This window comes from Phaseolus vulgaris, chromosome 4 (assembly GCF_051622355.1).
Source record: "Phaseolus vulgaris cultivar YP4 chromosome 4, ASM5162235v1, whole genome shotgun sequence".
Classification (NCBI taxonomy): Eukaryota; Viridiplantae; Streptophyta; class Magnoliopsida; order Fabales; family Fabaceae; genus Phaseolus; species Phaseolus vulgaris.
In genome coordinates, this window is record NC_143501.1 from 16314946 (window position 1) to 16327660 (window position 12715).

At 31.3% G+C, this 12715-nt stretch overlaps 1 pseudogene; it reads right to left on the reverse strand.

Annotated features, from left to right (window-relative positions):
* Positions 1-9625: 9625 nt before the first annotated feature.
* LOC137838437 (putative CCR4-associated factor 1 homolog 9 pseudogene) lies at positions 9626-10453 on the reverse strand (annotated as a pseudogene).
* Positions 10454-12715: the final 2262 nt, after the last annotated feature.

Consider the following 12715-nt stretch of genomic DNA (forward strand, 5'->3'; position numbering starts at 1 on the left):
AATAAATCTCCTCAGTAGAGAGAAAAATATTCTGAACGAAAGGTGTATTATCCTTGTCAACATCACAGTGATGGCCGATGATCGGGGAAACAACCATGAACGAGTGAACCTTTAAGAAGAGATGAGCCTTTACGTCATAGTGGTAGACAAGTGATTAACACAATTGGTGGTGGTTTTGCATGCGGAGAATGCTCAGGCTCCACTTCGAAAAAGCATCTTCGATCTATTCAGTCAGTGAATTCAGCTTCGATCGTTCCCTAATCGAGGATCCCTCTGATACTCTTCACAGGTGATGACGTTTAAACAATCGACCCGACACAAGATGATCCTATGGTCTTCACAGTGGAATTCGATAATTTTGCAATCATGAAAACACTTGTGGATCAAGAAAGTCCAGTGAATATCCTTTATTGGAAGACTTTTAAAAAGGTGAGGTTCTGGAGACCAAAATCCAAGCATATGATGATCAAATTGTTGGCATTTCTAGGAATGAGTGGACACTCAGGGGTATATTGATCTATATACCATGTCTGGTGAAGAGAAACATCTAAGTGGAACTATCAAAATAAGATATTTGAAATTCAAAGGTAACATTTCCTATATTATCTTGCTTGGCAGACACTCCCTCAACATCGTCCAGGCAATCGTGTCAACTCTAATTCTGGCTATGAAGTTTTCATCCACATCCGGTGATATAGTCACAATGCACGTAGACCAAAAGGTGGCTCGAGAATGCTTTATGGTCAGCCTAAGGGTAGAACCTACCAATAGGGCACAATATTGAGAACTGCACAGGGAGCGTTCCCCAAGAACCTCAAGGGGAACAATCCCGATGGTCTCGTAAAGAAAAATCACGAGTTAAGCAGAAAATGACCTCGAAATTCAAGGCCCCCAAGAAAGAACACATGGTCACCCTTCTTGACCTAGACCCCAAAATGAATGATGCTCGTATAGAACCAGTCTGGTACCGCTACAGGATGATAAGTGATATGTGCCATAATTTAGAAATATTTCATACAAAAAGATATGTAGTTATGGGCTTTAATTGATAAAACAGTATAATTCAATCCCTAATTAAGGTATTTGAACCTTAATACATATTTTTGGATTATAAGATGAATTTGAATCAGAGACAAATGTCTGATTTTAACCCATTGATAAAAGCAGTCCTCAATAATATTGAAGATTCAGAGGAATGGGAAGAAAAAGAAGTCCAAGATTGCATACAAGACTTAGAGAAAGCAATATCTCACTTGAGCGACATGTCACTTAGCCCAAGCCCAATTAGGTTAAGTAAAAGGTGTGAGGCCTAACCCTAGACACCATTGGGAGGATATTGAGAGATAGAAAACCACAAAGGAGGCAACCATAAAGGAGAAATATCTTGGATCTTCTTTTCTTGATTTCCATGCTTGTAATGGCCAATATGAGTGGCTAATTATTCCTTTTGGGATTGAGAGTAATTTGTTTAAACTCTTATGTATTGAGGTGATATTTATTTATAATATTCTTTTCTTGATTGATGATTGGTATTGTCATTTTATTATTAAAGTTTGAATCTTTATTCATGATTTTGATCCTTATATTTAACTGAAAAAGTTCTTTATTCCTTATACAAACAACCATTCAAACAAACTTTTACATATATTTTCATATTTAGTGAGATCAATATCCGTCCTTAAGGAAAAATTACCAATTTTGACTTTGTACACTTACCGTAAAATAGTCATAAAGTTTTCGGTGCCATTCTTAGGGAACTGTTTTAAATTTTAGAATATGAATTCCTAAATATTGTTAATATTTTAATGGTTTATTTTTTTAAGTTTTTTATTTGATTTGATTTTATTGATTTTTTTATTTGTTTTAAATTTGATAGTTTCTAAATTTTAATATTTTTATTGCTAGTTACTCCTTGTGCTAGTCCTTGAGTGAATTGTCTTATATGATACTAAGAGGACAGGTTTCTAAAGATCAATTGCAATTTGAATCGGAGATTGAAAAGGCTGCTTGAAAGAAAAGGGTTAAAAAGAGAAAGAAAAACAAAGAGAAATTAGAGAAGAATCATCAACGATTTATACTCTTCACATTGAAATTTTTCAGGAAAAAAACAACATGGTTGAAGAGCAACCACCACAGCCCAAAAGAACACTTGGAGATTACGCTATGCAACAAGGGCCAAGACATTTTTCTAGTATTGCAATACCTACTATCACTAAGGACTTGGAGATGAAACATGCATTCCTCAATCTGATAAGTACCCATCAATTTAACACAATTTACCATGAGGATCCATATACACATTTGTTTACACTATATGAATTGGTAGGAACAATAGAATCCATATACGTATCCTTATCTGGGAGTAGAGCTTTATCATCCCTAAATGAGTTAACCCTTCGAGGAGAGGTATGACATGTGGGAGATGGTACATCCACAATAGTGGAGACCTCCACATGATGACCATCAATAGGAGTCGTGACGTCCTATGAATCTACGACAAGTTGTAAATCTAAGCCCTTGGGTTGCATAACAGTCTGTGAATCCCCTACCATCCCCGATTTTGAAACCCTAACTATATCAGAAGTGAGACTGGACAATCCCTGCATGGGTGAGGACCTGTCATGATCTGAGGCATCCTCAAGAAGAAACATATCTGCAAAATCATCCTCACCTCCATCAGTTTTACCAGAATCAAGTGGACCCAAGTGTGACCCTACATTAGTCCCTCCAGGAACATCAATTGTCAGATTACCAATAGGGCCTTCCACGAGCGTCTGCTGCGGATCTTTCTTCCGATACTCTTTATGATTTTTAGGAACCACGGGGTCCCCCACAACCTTCCCATGTTCCCGTTCATTAGGAATTTTCTTTTGAGAAGACTTATGTTGATGTCCAGTAACACGATCTTGAGAATGAATCACCCGACACTAAGCAAGTTCATGTCCAATCATCTTATAGTGAGAGCACAATGGAGGGAACCATTCATATTCCACGTTTGCTATAAATGCAAAGCCTAAACCTTCAACCAATAGCTGATTTGGAAGAGAGGACAAAGATTAATATCTACCAACACTCTAGCAAACAAACTCTTATTCGTTTTCATGGTATGATCATCCAAAGACAAAGGAGTACCAATGCCTCTAGTGATGGAAAATATCGCCCTTGGTCTCCAATATTCCAAAGGCAAATTGTAGATTTGAACCCATACTTGGGTTTTAGTACTCTTCATAGTAGATGGAATAAAGATTTTTGTCCAGGCAAACAATCTCAAGAAGCCAGGAGATAACTGCTAGGAACCCATCCCAAGTACCCATCGCATGTCTTCCAAAGAAGAAAACTCAAACTCATAAAATCTCTTCCCAAGAAGGATTGCTTTCCACGGTCCAATAGCCTTCCACACAAGTTGCAACTTTTTAGTTAAATCAAGATGTGTGAGAGGTTTATCCCCTTTAGATAGAATAGTCTGACCATGTAGATGGGTCTTACAATCCTCAAGACCAGCCAAATAAGCCAAATAATCTTCCTCGTCAACTCGAACAACAACCATGTCTCCCTTAATACAAGGAGTAAGTAGCTGGGACAAAGGAATGTCACATGTATTTCCCAAAGTCTAAGCAAATATCTTCCTTTAACTTGGCATAGCAGATGTTTTCTTATCCATCAAACAACCTCATTAGATGAGGAAACCCGTAAAGTCCTCCACCATCCTCAAAGGCTAACCTAACCGCTCTGAAACCTTCGAAGGAGAGAGAACGAATACTTTTCTGTATAACAAATCTTCCCCAAACAAGATTGAAAACAAAGAGCAACACGTTTTGCACTCCGAGCCGCTTGAAAAACGCAAGTGTCTCTGCACACGTCCACAAACCTAGCTGCAATAAAAGGAATCCATGCACCTGGAACAAAGCAGCACACTACAATCTGCAACTGCTTTGAAGAACTGCCTCACGCATTACAATTTGTACTGTAATACTTTTATCATCACCAAAATAATTAAATTTAATATAAATTAAATAAAATGGAATGTGCGGTATCTCGTTTTGAATATATTTTATTTTTCTTAAAGCGACCTATTTTTAGAACAAACCAACTACAATAACAATTAAAATCTGTCAATAACTTATAATAACAAGTACTTAAAATAAGAGGATATAATTAGTTTTTTATTTTGAAAAATTAAAACAAAAGTAAAAATATAAATTATACATAATCATCAATATATTTTTATGGTGAAAGATAAGATTAAAGAAAAGTGAGGAAGAAAAAATACCGATAAACTGCGGAAATTAATTAGAATAAGATAAATTAGTTATGATTTCAATTATCCATAATTTAAATATAATTAGTTCTAAACATAAAGATAATATATTTAAATTCCTAAAGTAATATTATCCGCAATTTTAATATATCCTAATACTAGATATAATATTAAGATTATCTACCTTCAAATAATTACTTCTAAAATCTCTCGGATCACTGATATTATAAATGATGAAAACGATAAAAACAGGATTTTTTATTTTAAAATTTCTTAATTTCAACTTTAACTTTTCATTTTCACTAACCCTTCGTCGTTACATCCAAAAGTCTCTTATATTATCTTAAAACATTGGATTTTTGGAAGGTAGTACTAAAAAATGACGAGGTTCCTGAACGTTTTGAAAATCTAACTCAAATAAAGTATCATAAAGAAGAAGACAAAAAAAAAAAGACAAAAAGATGTATTTTTTTTATATATCAAAAATTATTTTTACAATAACTATAAACTTCAAATCTATACTTTGTCATTAAAAGAATCAAAGACATGTAAGTGGATGAAGGAGACAAAAATAATTAAAAGTTATATTGATAAACTTCTGAGTATAACAAATAAAGTTCAACTTCTTAAACGCTTTCTGATAAAATAATATTGTTAAAAAATTATGATTACTATACTAGAAAAATATTAGTAAAAAATCTCAACTTTTGAGTGGAAGATATGTTAACTATCAACTTGGAAGAATTTGTAAATGCCTTCTAGAGAACAAAGAAAAATGATGAGACGAGACTATACAATGTGTTTTTCATGTAAAAGAACAAGTTTATAAAGGTAAAAAAACAAAGAACAATAAATGGACGAAAACGATGAGAGAAGGTTCAAAAAAAATCAATAATATGAGAACTTTTCACCTTATCCACATTGCAAAAAGATAATTTAATGTTGGTGGAGGCCAGATGTCAAGTGTAAAAACTATAGTGATTTTGGACATGTAAAGCGAATTTGCAAGTCTAAATAAAAAGAGGTAAAAGTAATTGTGAAGGAGGAAGAAGATGAGAAACTCTTTGTTTCAACATGTTTAGCTACAACCAACACTTCTAATAACTCATGGTTAATAGATAGCGGCTGCAGAAACCATTTGACCAACGATGAAAAGCTATTTAGAGAGTATGACAAAATCATTAGTTTTAAAAGTGAAAATTGGAAATGATTATTTCATCTTAGTTAAAGGAAAATGTATCATTGTTATTGAAAGCTTAACAAGTTTGAATTATATCTCTAATGTTTTATGTGTATCTAAGATTGATCAAAATTTCCTTACTGTTGCATAGATTGTTGAAAATGGGCTTCAAAGTCATAATAGAATTTATCTGGTGTTTGACTAAAACAACTAAAGGTAAAGATATGTTCAGAGTTAAAATGAGATCTAAACAATATGCTTTAAATCTAATTGATCTATGACATAAAAGACTTGAACATTTTCGTCTTATGCAACTGTTATATTTTTCGAAACATGCCTTGGTCAAAGGTGTCTCGGTGATTAAAGATAAGTTGGTAGATTGTGTGGCTTGCCAATTCTGTAAGTCAGTCAGAAAAACATTTCCTCATACCACAGAAGACCATTTCCTCATACAAATGTTGGGGGACCTCAAAGAGTATTGTCTTTAACTGGTAATAAATGTTATGCTACTTTTATTGATGATTATATAAGATATTGTTCGATTTATATTTTTATACCCATGACTAAGGTTTCTAGTATCTTCTACAAATATTAAACATTTATAGAGAATCAAAGTGGTTGCAGTTTGAAAATAAGAAGGTTTAACAATGCAAAAGCAACATGCAATTGGCGTTTTTTATAAATACTGTGAAGAAGATAGCATTGAACACCAACTTACACTCTCATACCCCCCACAACAAAATGGTGTAAGTGAGAGGAAAAATACAAGCATCACGGGATAACAAGGTGTATGTTACATGAGAAGGATTTGTCAAACAAGTTATGGGTAGAGGCTGCAAGCACAATTGTATTTTTTTTTCTGAACAGGATCAACTATAGTTTCGAACAAAACAATCCATTTGAAAGCTGGTTTGGGTACATACCAGATTTACAAAATTTGAGATTTTTTTTATGTGTTTATTTTTCTTATGTTCCATATGTTAAAAGAGACAAAATTGACAAAAATGTTAAAACCAAATTTTTTATTGGATATAGTAACATCTCTAAAGCTTACAAAATTTTCGAACCATAAAATGAAAAAAATGTTGTTAGTAGAGATGTAAAGTTCATGGAAGATGAACAATGGAATTCGGATGAGCAGTAAGAAAGCAATTTCCGAAAAATCCACACCTCTTTGATGTTGAAGTTGATGAAATTCTTGTCATAGGGACAAGATCTCTATGTGATATTTATCAAAGGTGTAATGTGATGAAGACAATCTCCCCCTATTTGATGAAAACAAGTCCTTGGTTTGTTGGTGATGTGCTTGTGATGTTCTGTTTGATTTTGTTAGTACCTGCAAAACATAATTTGTGCATGTATCAACAGTAATCATATCCATATATCATTAGCACCATATAACCAATTTTCACTATGTGATTCTCATAACGAAAACCAGCAAAATCAGTGTGAAAACAAGTGAAAACAAGGTGCAAAATCATAGTTATGCAACAACTAACTAAATCATATAAACCCAGTTTTAAAGCAGATATGTAGCAGATACATAGCAACATACAAACCATATAATTCTCCCCCTATTTCTCTTCACAAATAGAATAGAAGAAGGGGTAAAAACAGAATTAAGAAAAACCAGAATACCAATGTGTGTAGCAGGACCATTGCAACAACAAACCTGTGATACCATATCAGAACTACAACAACATTCTATGGTGTATCAGAGCTATGACAACAGCAAAATACCATAGACCCCAGAAATTTCAGCAAGGAGACCACATGCTCACTACACCGCTCAAGAACATAAGGCACTGAACCACCAATCTTAGACCTAAAAAAGAAAGCTGATAGCACCGAACCAGGCACACCTAGCGCTCCACTCCAGTACCAACCTGCATGTACCTTTACGGATGACGACGCCTAGGTAATATTTGTCCACTGGTACGCAATTCGCTGTCGTGCTGATGATCTCCCAATCCTTCGAAGTCCTTCTTTTCGCTACGCGTGTGCTCCGCCGGTCGGGGTACCTGCGATTCCGACGCTCAAGTCAGTGCTAATGTTTTGGTTTGTTCTCTTATGATATGAAAAACGTACTTTCTTCCCCCTGTAGAAATCCTACTTATAGGTTGACTTGGGTCTCCACTTGTGTGGGTTAGGTAAACAGTTCACCAAGACATGTGTAGTGGTCCTTAGAATGTGTGTAGTGGCTTCCTGATATCATAGAGGTGTATCTTGAAGTATGTCTTTGACTCCTTCAACACCAGTTACAATTTCCTCTAATTACCTCCTTATTATATCATGAATGTTATTTGATTCGGTATTCGGTCGTCTGGTGTCCAACCAATACACTACACAAAAACGCTAATTCTCAATCCCGCACCAACCCCTCCATGAAATAGGACCGACACCACAACGCCACCTACATAAATACGTAACATTGCGCATCAACCCCTCCAAAAAAACAGCCCCAACACCATAGTGCCACCAAAACAAAGAAAACTGCAGCAAACACACCAAGAACCACCAAATAAGATACGATCAGCAGCCAAGTGACGCTTTATTTATTTTAAGTAAGTTTTTATTTTTTTAATAATTTTGTTTTCATTTTATTTTAGTTTTATTATTTTCTTTTATTTTATTCTTAGTTTTATTTGAAGTAATTTTTTGTTTTTTTTATATATTTCTTATTTTTTATTTTTCTGAATTTATTTTCTCTTTTTTCTTATTTTCTTTTTCTTTTTAATTTTTGTAGTTAATTTTAATTATACGCTTCTGGTTTTATTTTTCTTTTTTTGAATTTTTAAAAAAAATATTTATTTCTTCTCCTTCTTTATTCTAAAGTTTCTGTTTTTTATTTATTTATTTTCTTGTTTGTTTTATTTTTCAGAATCTTTGATCTGAGAAGCGAAAAAAAGAGACGAACCGGAAAGAGTGTTTTCAAGGGATGGTTCTGAATGCGTGAAATGCTGTGCCTCCAAAATTTTTAAAAGCAGTATCCGGTGCCTCCCAAACTCAATGTTAAAAAACGCCGAAAATGAAAATAAAGTGAGGAATTAATAAAATATGTTCCCATTTTTTAAAAACTACCAATACTTACTAGGGGTTTAAAAAACCTCTTCTGTACACTTATCTTATTGGAGATTTTTTAAACCTCAGTTAACAAACCTCTCTTAAAAAATAAGATTTTCTGTATTGTAATTATTTTATCTATTTTATGTTCCATTTCTTTTTGTCAATTTTTAAAATTTTAAAAAAATTCTATAACCAAAATTTTAGTCATATGATAAAATAAACAAATACATGTACACTCTACACATATAATCAGATAGTCTGTTAGCTACATATTACAATTTATTAGACAATCGTATAATTATCAATCTGTCATCTTATTATATTATCACTTAATTTTGACTATAAACTCCATAACAGAATAAAAAAAATGTCATTACATATTTTTAACTTCAATTTAAATTATGAGATTTGAATAACTGTTTTTACGTTGGTGAATGTTAAAAAATAAAAATAACCAAAAAATATATAGTTAAGTAATTGTTAAATAACATTAGAAACAAATATAAAATAAAGTGCGGGATGGGTAAGATAACCTATATATCTTTAAAATCTTTTTTTTTTCACTCCCGTAATTTTTTCATAGTCTCATATTTAAAAAAAATTAAAATTATTTATTCAAAATTCCACTATCTGTAATATGTGAGGGCCACACACAGCAAAAAGATAGTCCATGCATGGTGCGTATTCAAAGTTTAACACTTTTAACATTTCACAATGAGAATTTTCGTCTTCGTTTCTACTGCTTATTTGAAGTCAAATAATTAGTTTTAAATAAACTAAAATTAATTGAGAAATAAAAATAAAATATGATATATTGAATCGTCATCTACCTAGAAGCAATCAATTTCATAGGTTGGTTGAATGTATTTAGAAGACACCGAGAGAACCCAACACTCATTTCAATTACTTGGCCACTGTACAATGAGTTTTCAAAAGAGTATACATTTCTTTCTTGATTGATTCTATCACAACATAAATGTATTACTAAAGAAGAAACATATATAAGGGGAAAAAAAAGAAGAGAGATAGTTAGAATAAAATGGAGTGATATATATTATTGTAGAATCTGGAAATATATTGTATTGCAAAGAATAGAAGTACAAAGATGGTAAAAAAAAAAATCAAGGCATCTCTAAGCCATAGAATATACCTGCATGTTCTGGTAAGTCAAGTTGTGTATGAAAATAGAGAATTTTAATTTTATTAAAAACATGGAGAGTGACTAAGCTATCGGAGCCTGCATGATGACTTTTTCTGGCATTATTATCCAAACCTAGGGACTCAGAAACTCTGTCTAAACTACCATGAAGGTTGGGACAAAATCTGATGAGATGTTTGATGTCGTATACTCTGTATCCAAAGAAGAATTTAACAAGTTGAAGAAAGTCACCTAAGTTGGGAGGTAAATATGGTTGCATATAAAAAAAGCGTTGGCTCAATATCTTCACCATGTACCCAAAATCATAGGCACTGTGAAAAGCAATCCACTGAATATTATTGTTGCAGAGGAGTCCTGAGAGCATCATCAACTCGGCAAATCGCACAATGCTCACTCCATACTTTCGATTCTTGTCAAAATCCATGCCTTGACTTCGGAGGAGGGTGATGGAGTCAGGAGCATGAGCATGGCGTGTCACATCAAACTCACAAAAGTTGAATTCCCAAATGAAGCGGTTTGAGGTTCCAAAGGTTGGAAGGTTGCCCTGACTGTCTGAAAAGGTGAGACCCACTTGGATGAGATGCATACCGTCTACATTAGCTTTCATCACTGCGTAGTTATTTTGTGGTTGTCGGAATCCTGGATGCGATTGAAAGATGACGCCGGGGAACTCTGTATCCATAGAGATGAAAGGATACAAGGCAATGATGGAACGAATCAACTCGAACTCCAATTCAAGGTTGTAAGACCATACTGATCTCGTTATTACAGAACCGCAAGGGAATGCCATGTTGCTTTCTCTTTCTGTCTCTCTTTCTCTTCTTATATCTCTTTCTCTTTTGATCTCTTTTTCTCTTCCCTTCAAGAACAACAAAACAACCACACCAACCATCCTGACTATACTATTTTTATAGCCCAAATCACACACAACTTACAAAAGATATAATTGGTTTCTGCAATCTTATCTTATAATCACATTTATTATTTCTTTATGGTATGATTCAATATATTAATTAAATATATCAAGATAAGATTAAGATTGCATTTTCCCTTTTCCAGTTTCTCAGATTTAAAAAAATATAAGATTACATTCCTCAAATCTAATCTTACTTCATCCACTCTACTCTTTATTTCATATTTATTTACAAACTTTTATCTTTTTAATACATATTTTAGGTGTTGAAAATTTCAGAATGAATGATAGGTATCTTTTATATCTCAACCCACAATTAAATTTAATTATCTTATTCATTTTTAAACTAGATATAAATAAAATATAAATATTTTTTTTAAGGATATGATTATAAATAAATCATAACTAGCTTATCTATTTTATGAGATTGATATATTAAATTGCAGATATATATTTTATCTATTTTATGTTCATTTTTTTAAAAAAAAATTGAAAATATTAAAATATAATACCAAAATTTTAGTTATATGATAAAATGAAGAAGTTATATGATAAAATAAAAGAAAAATGTTGTAATGTTTTTCGGTTATATTTGTTGTGCATCCTACCTCTGTCTAGGTATATCAATTTAATTGACAGGAATTAATTTGTTATTAAGCGCAGGGATTCGTTATTAAAAAAACCCCAGACTTTTTATTCTATGAATAATTAAATTTTCGACACTTTATTTATTTATTTATTTTTATTATGAAAGATGTTTAATATGTTTAACTATATCTAAAAAAATTATTGTTTGTCGACAAAAAATAAAATTCCCTTTAATTGATTAAAGATATAATTGATTGATAATATATAATATCTTACATATTTCCCCATTTTTAATAAGGTATATTATTTATAAATTGTCAACAAAATAAAATTTTAATTATAAAAGTAATTGTGAGATATAAAATTAATTTAAATACTTTTAATACCTTTATTCATTTTATCAAAAAAAATAATTTAATATATAAAAATTAAAAATATTTGTATTATATAAATACAGATTTTTAAAGATGTATAAATATAGTTTATATTTTACAAAATAATTAGTTTTAAATAAACTAAAAGTTAAGTTGTATAAAAAATACTAAATTGATGTATTAAAATTAAGATTTGAAAGTGCAAATACTTAAGTCTGACAGAATTAAATTCCAGATAATTATTTTATGTTACTTATTGATAGAGTTGGGACAGACAATAAGAAGTTCTTTTGGTTGATATGTAGACGAAAATGTATTTTGTGAGCATCATTTTGTATAAGGGTTGTCCATTCTTGAAGTGGTTCCATTTAATTTTATTGCTATTTGTCGATAAATTTTTTTATTTATGTTACATTATTTTTCTCTATTTTAAAAGTTTTAAAATCTAAAACTAAAATTTATATTTAAAATATTATACATTATCGATCTTTAACCAATTAAAGAATTTTTTATATTAAAATATAACTCAATAATATTAAAGTGGTTAATAAAATAAAGAAACAAATGTAAACCTACACATAAATGAGATAGTTTGTTATCCACATATTACATATGGTACTAGAGAATCATATCATTATCAACCTGTCATCTTATTATCAACTTAATTTTGACTATATATTTTTAATTCCACAATATTTCATATTAATTATATACAATATTATAAAAATTATAGAATTAGTAAAAAAAAATATGCATATATATCACATCAATTAACAACATTTCTGTGTTTTAATAGAGACCATATCAAAATGATATCAAAATTATTAACAGAATGTATATTTGTGACACTTGTATTAAAATATTCTCTAATTGACAGGAAACTAACGTAAGTAACTATTTTTATTTATTTATTTGTTATCAAGCCTTTTAATCTGAATAAACTTTTCTCCTGATTTTGCTTAAAGATATTATTGATCAATAATATATAATATCTGAAATATTTTACAATTTTAATTCAAATATATTATTTATAAATTGCCAATAAAATAAAATTGTAAGAATAAAAGTAACTTTAGACATTGTTTTGAATATATTTTATTTTTCTTAGAGCGATCTATTTTTAGAACAAACCAACTGTAACAGCGTTTAAAAAAAACCACAACCCCTCCCCCTGCGC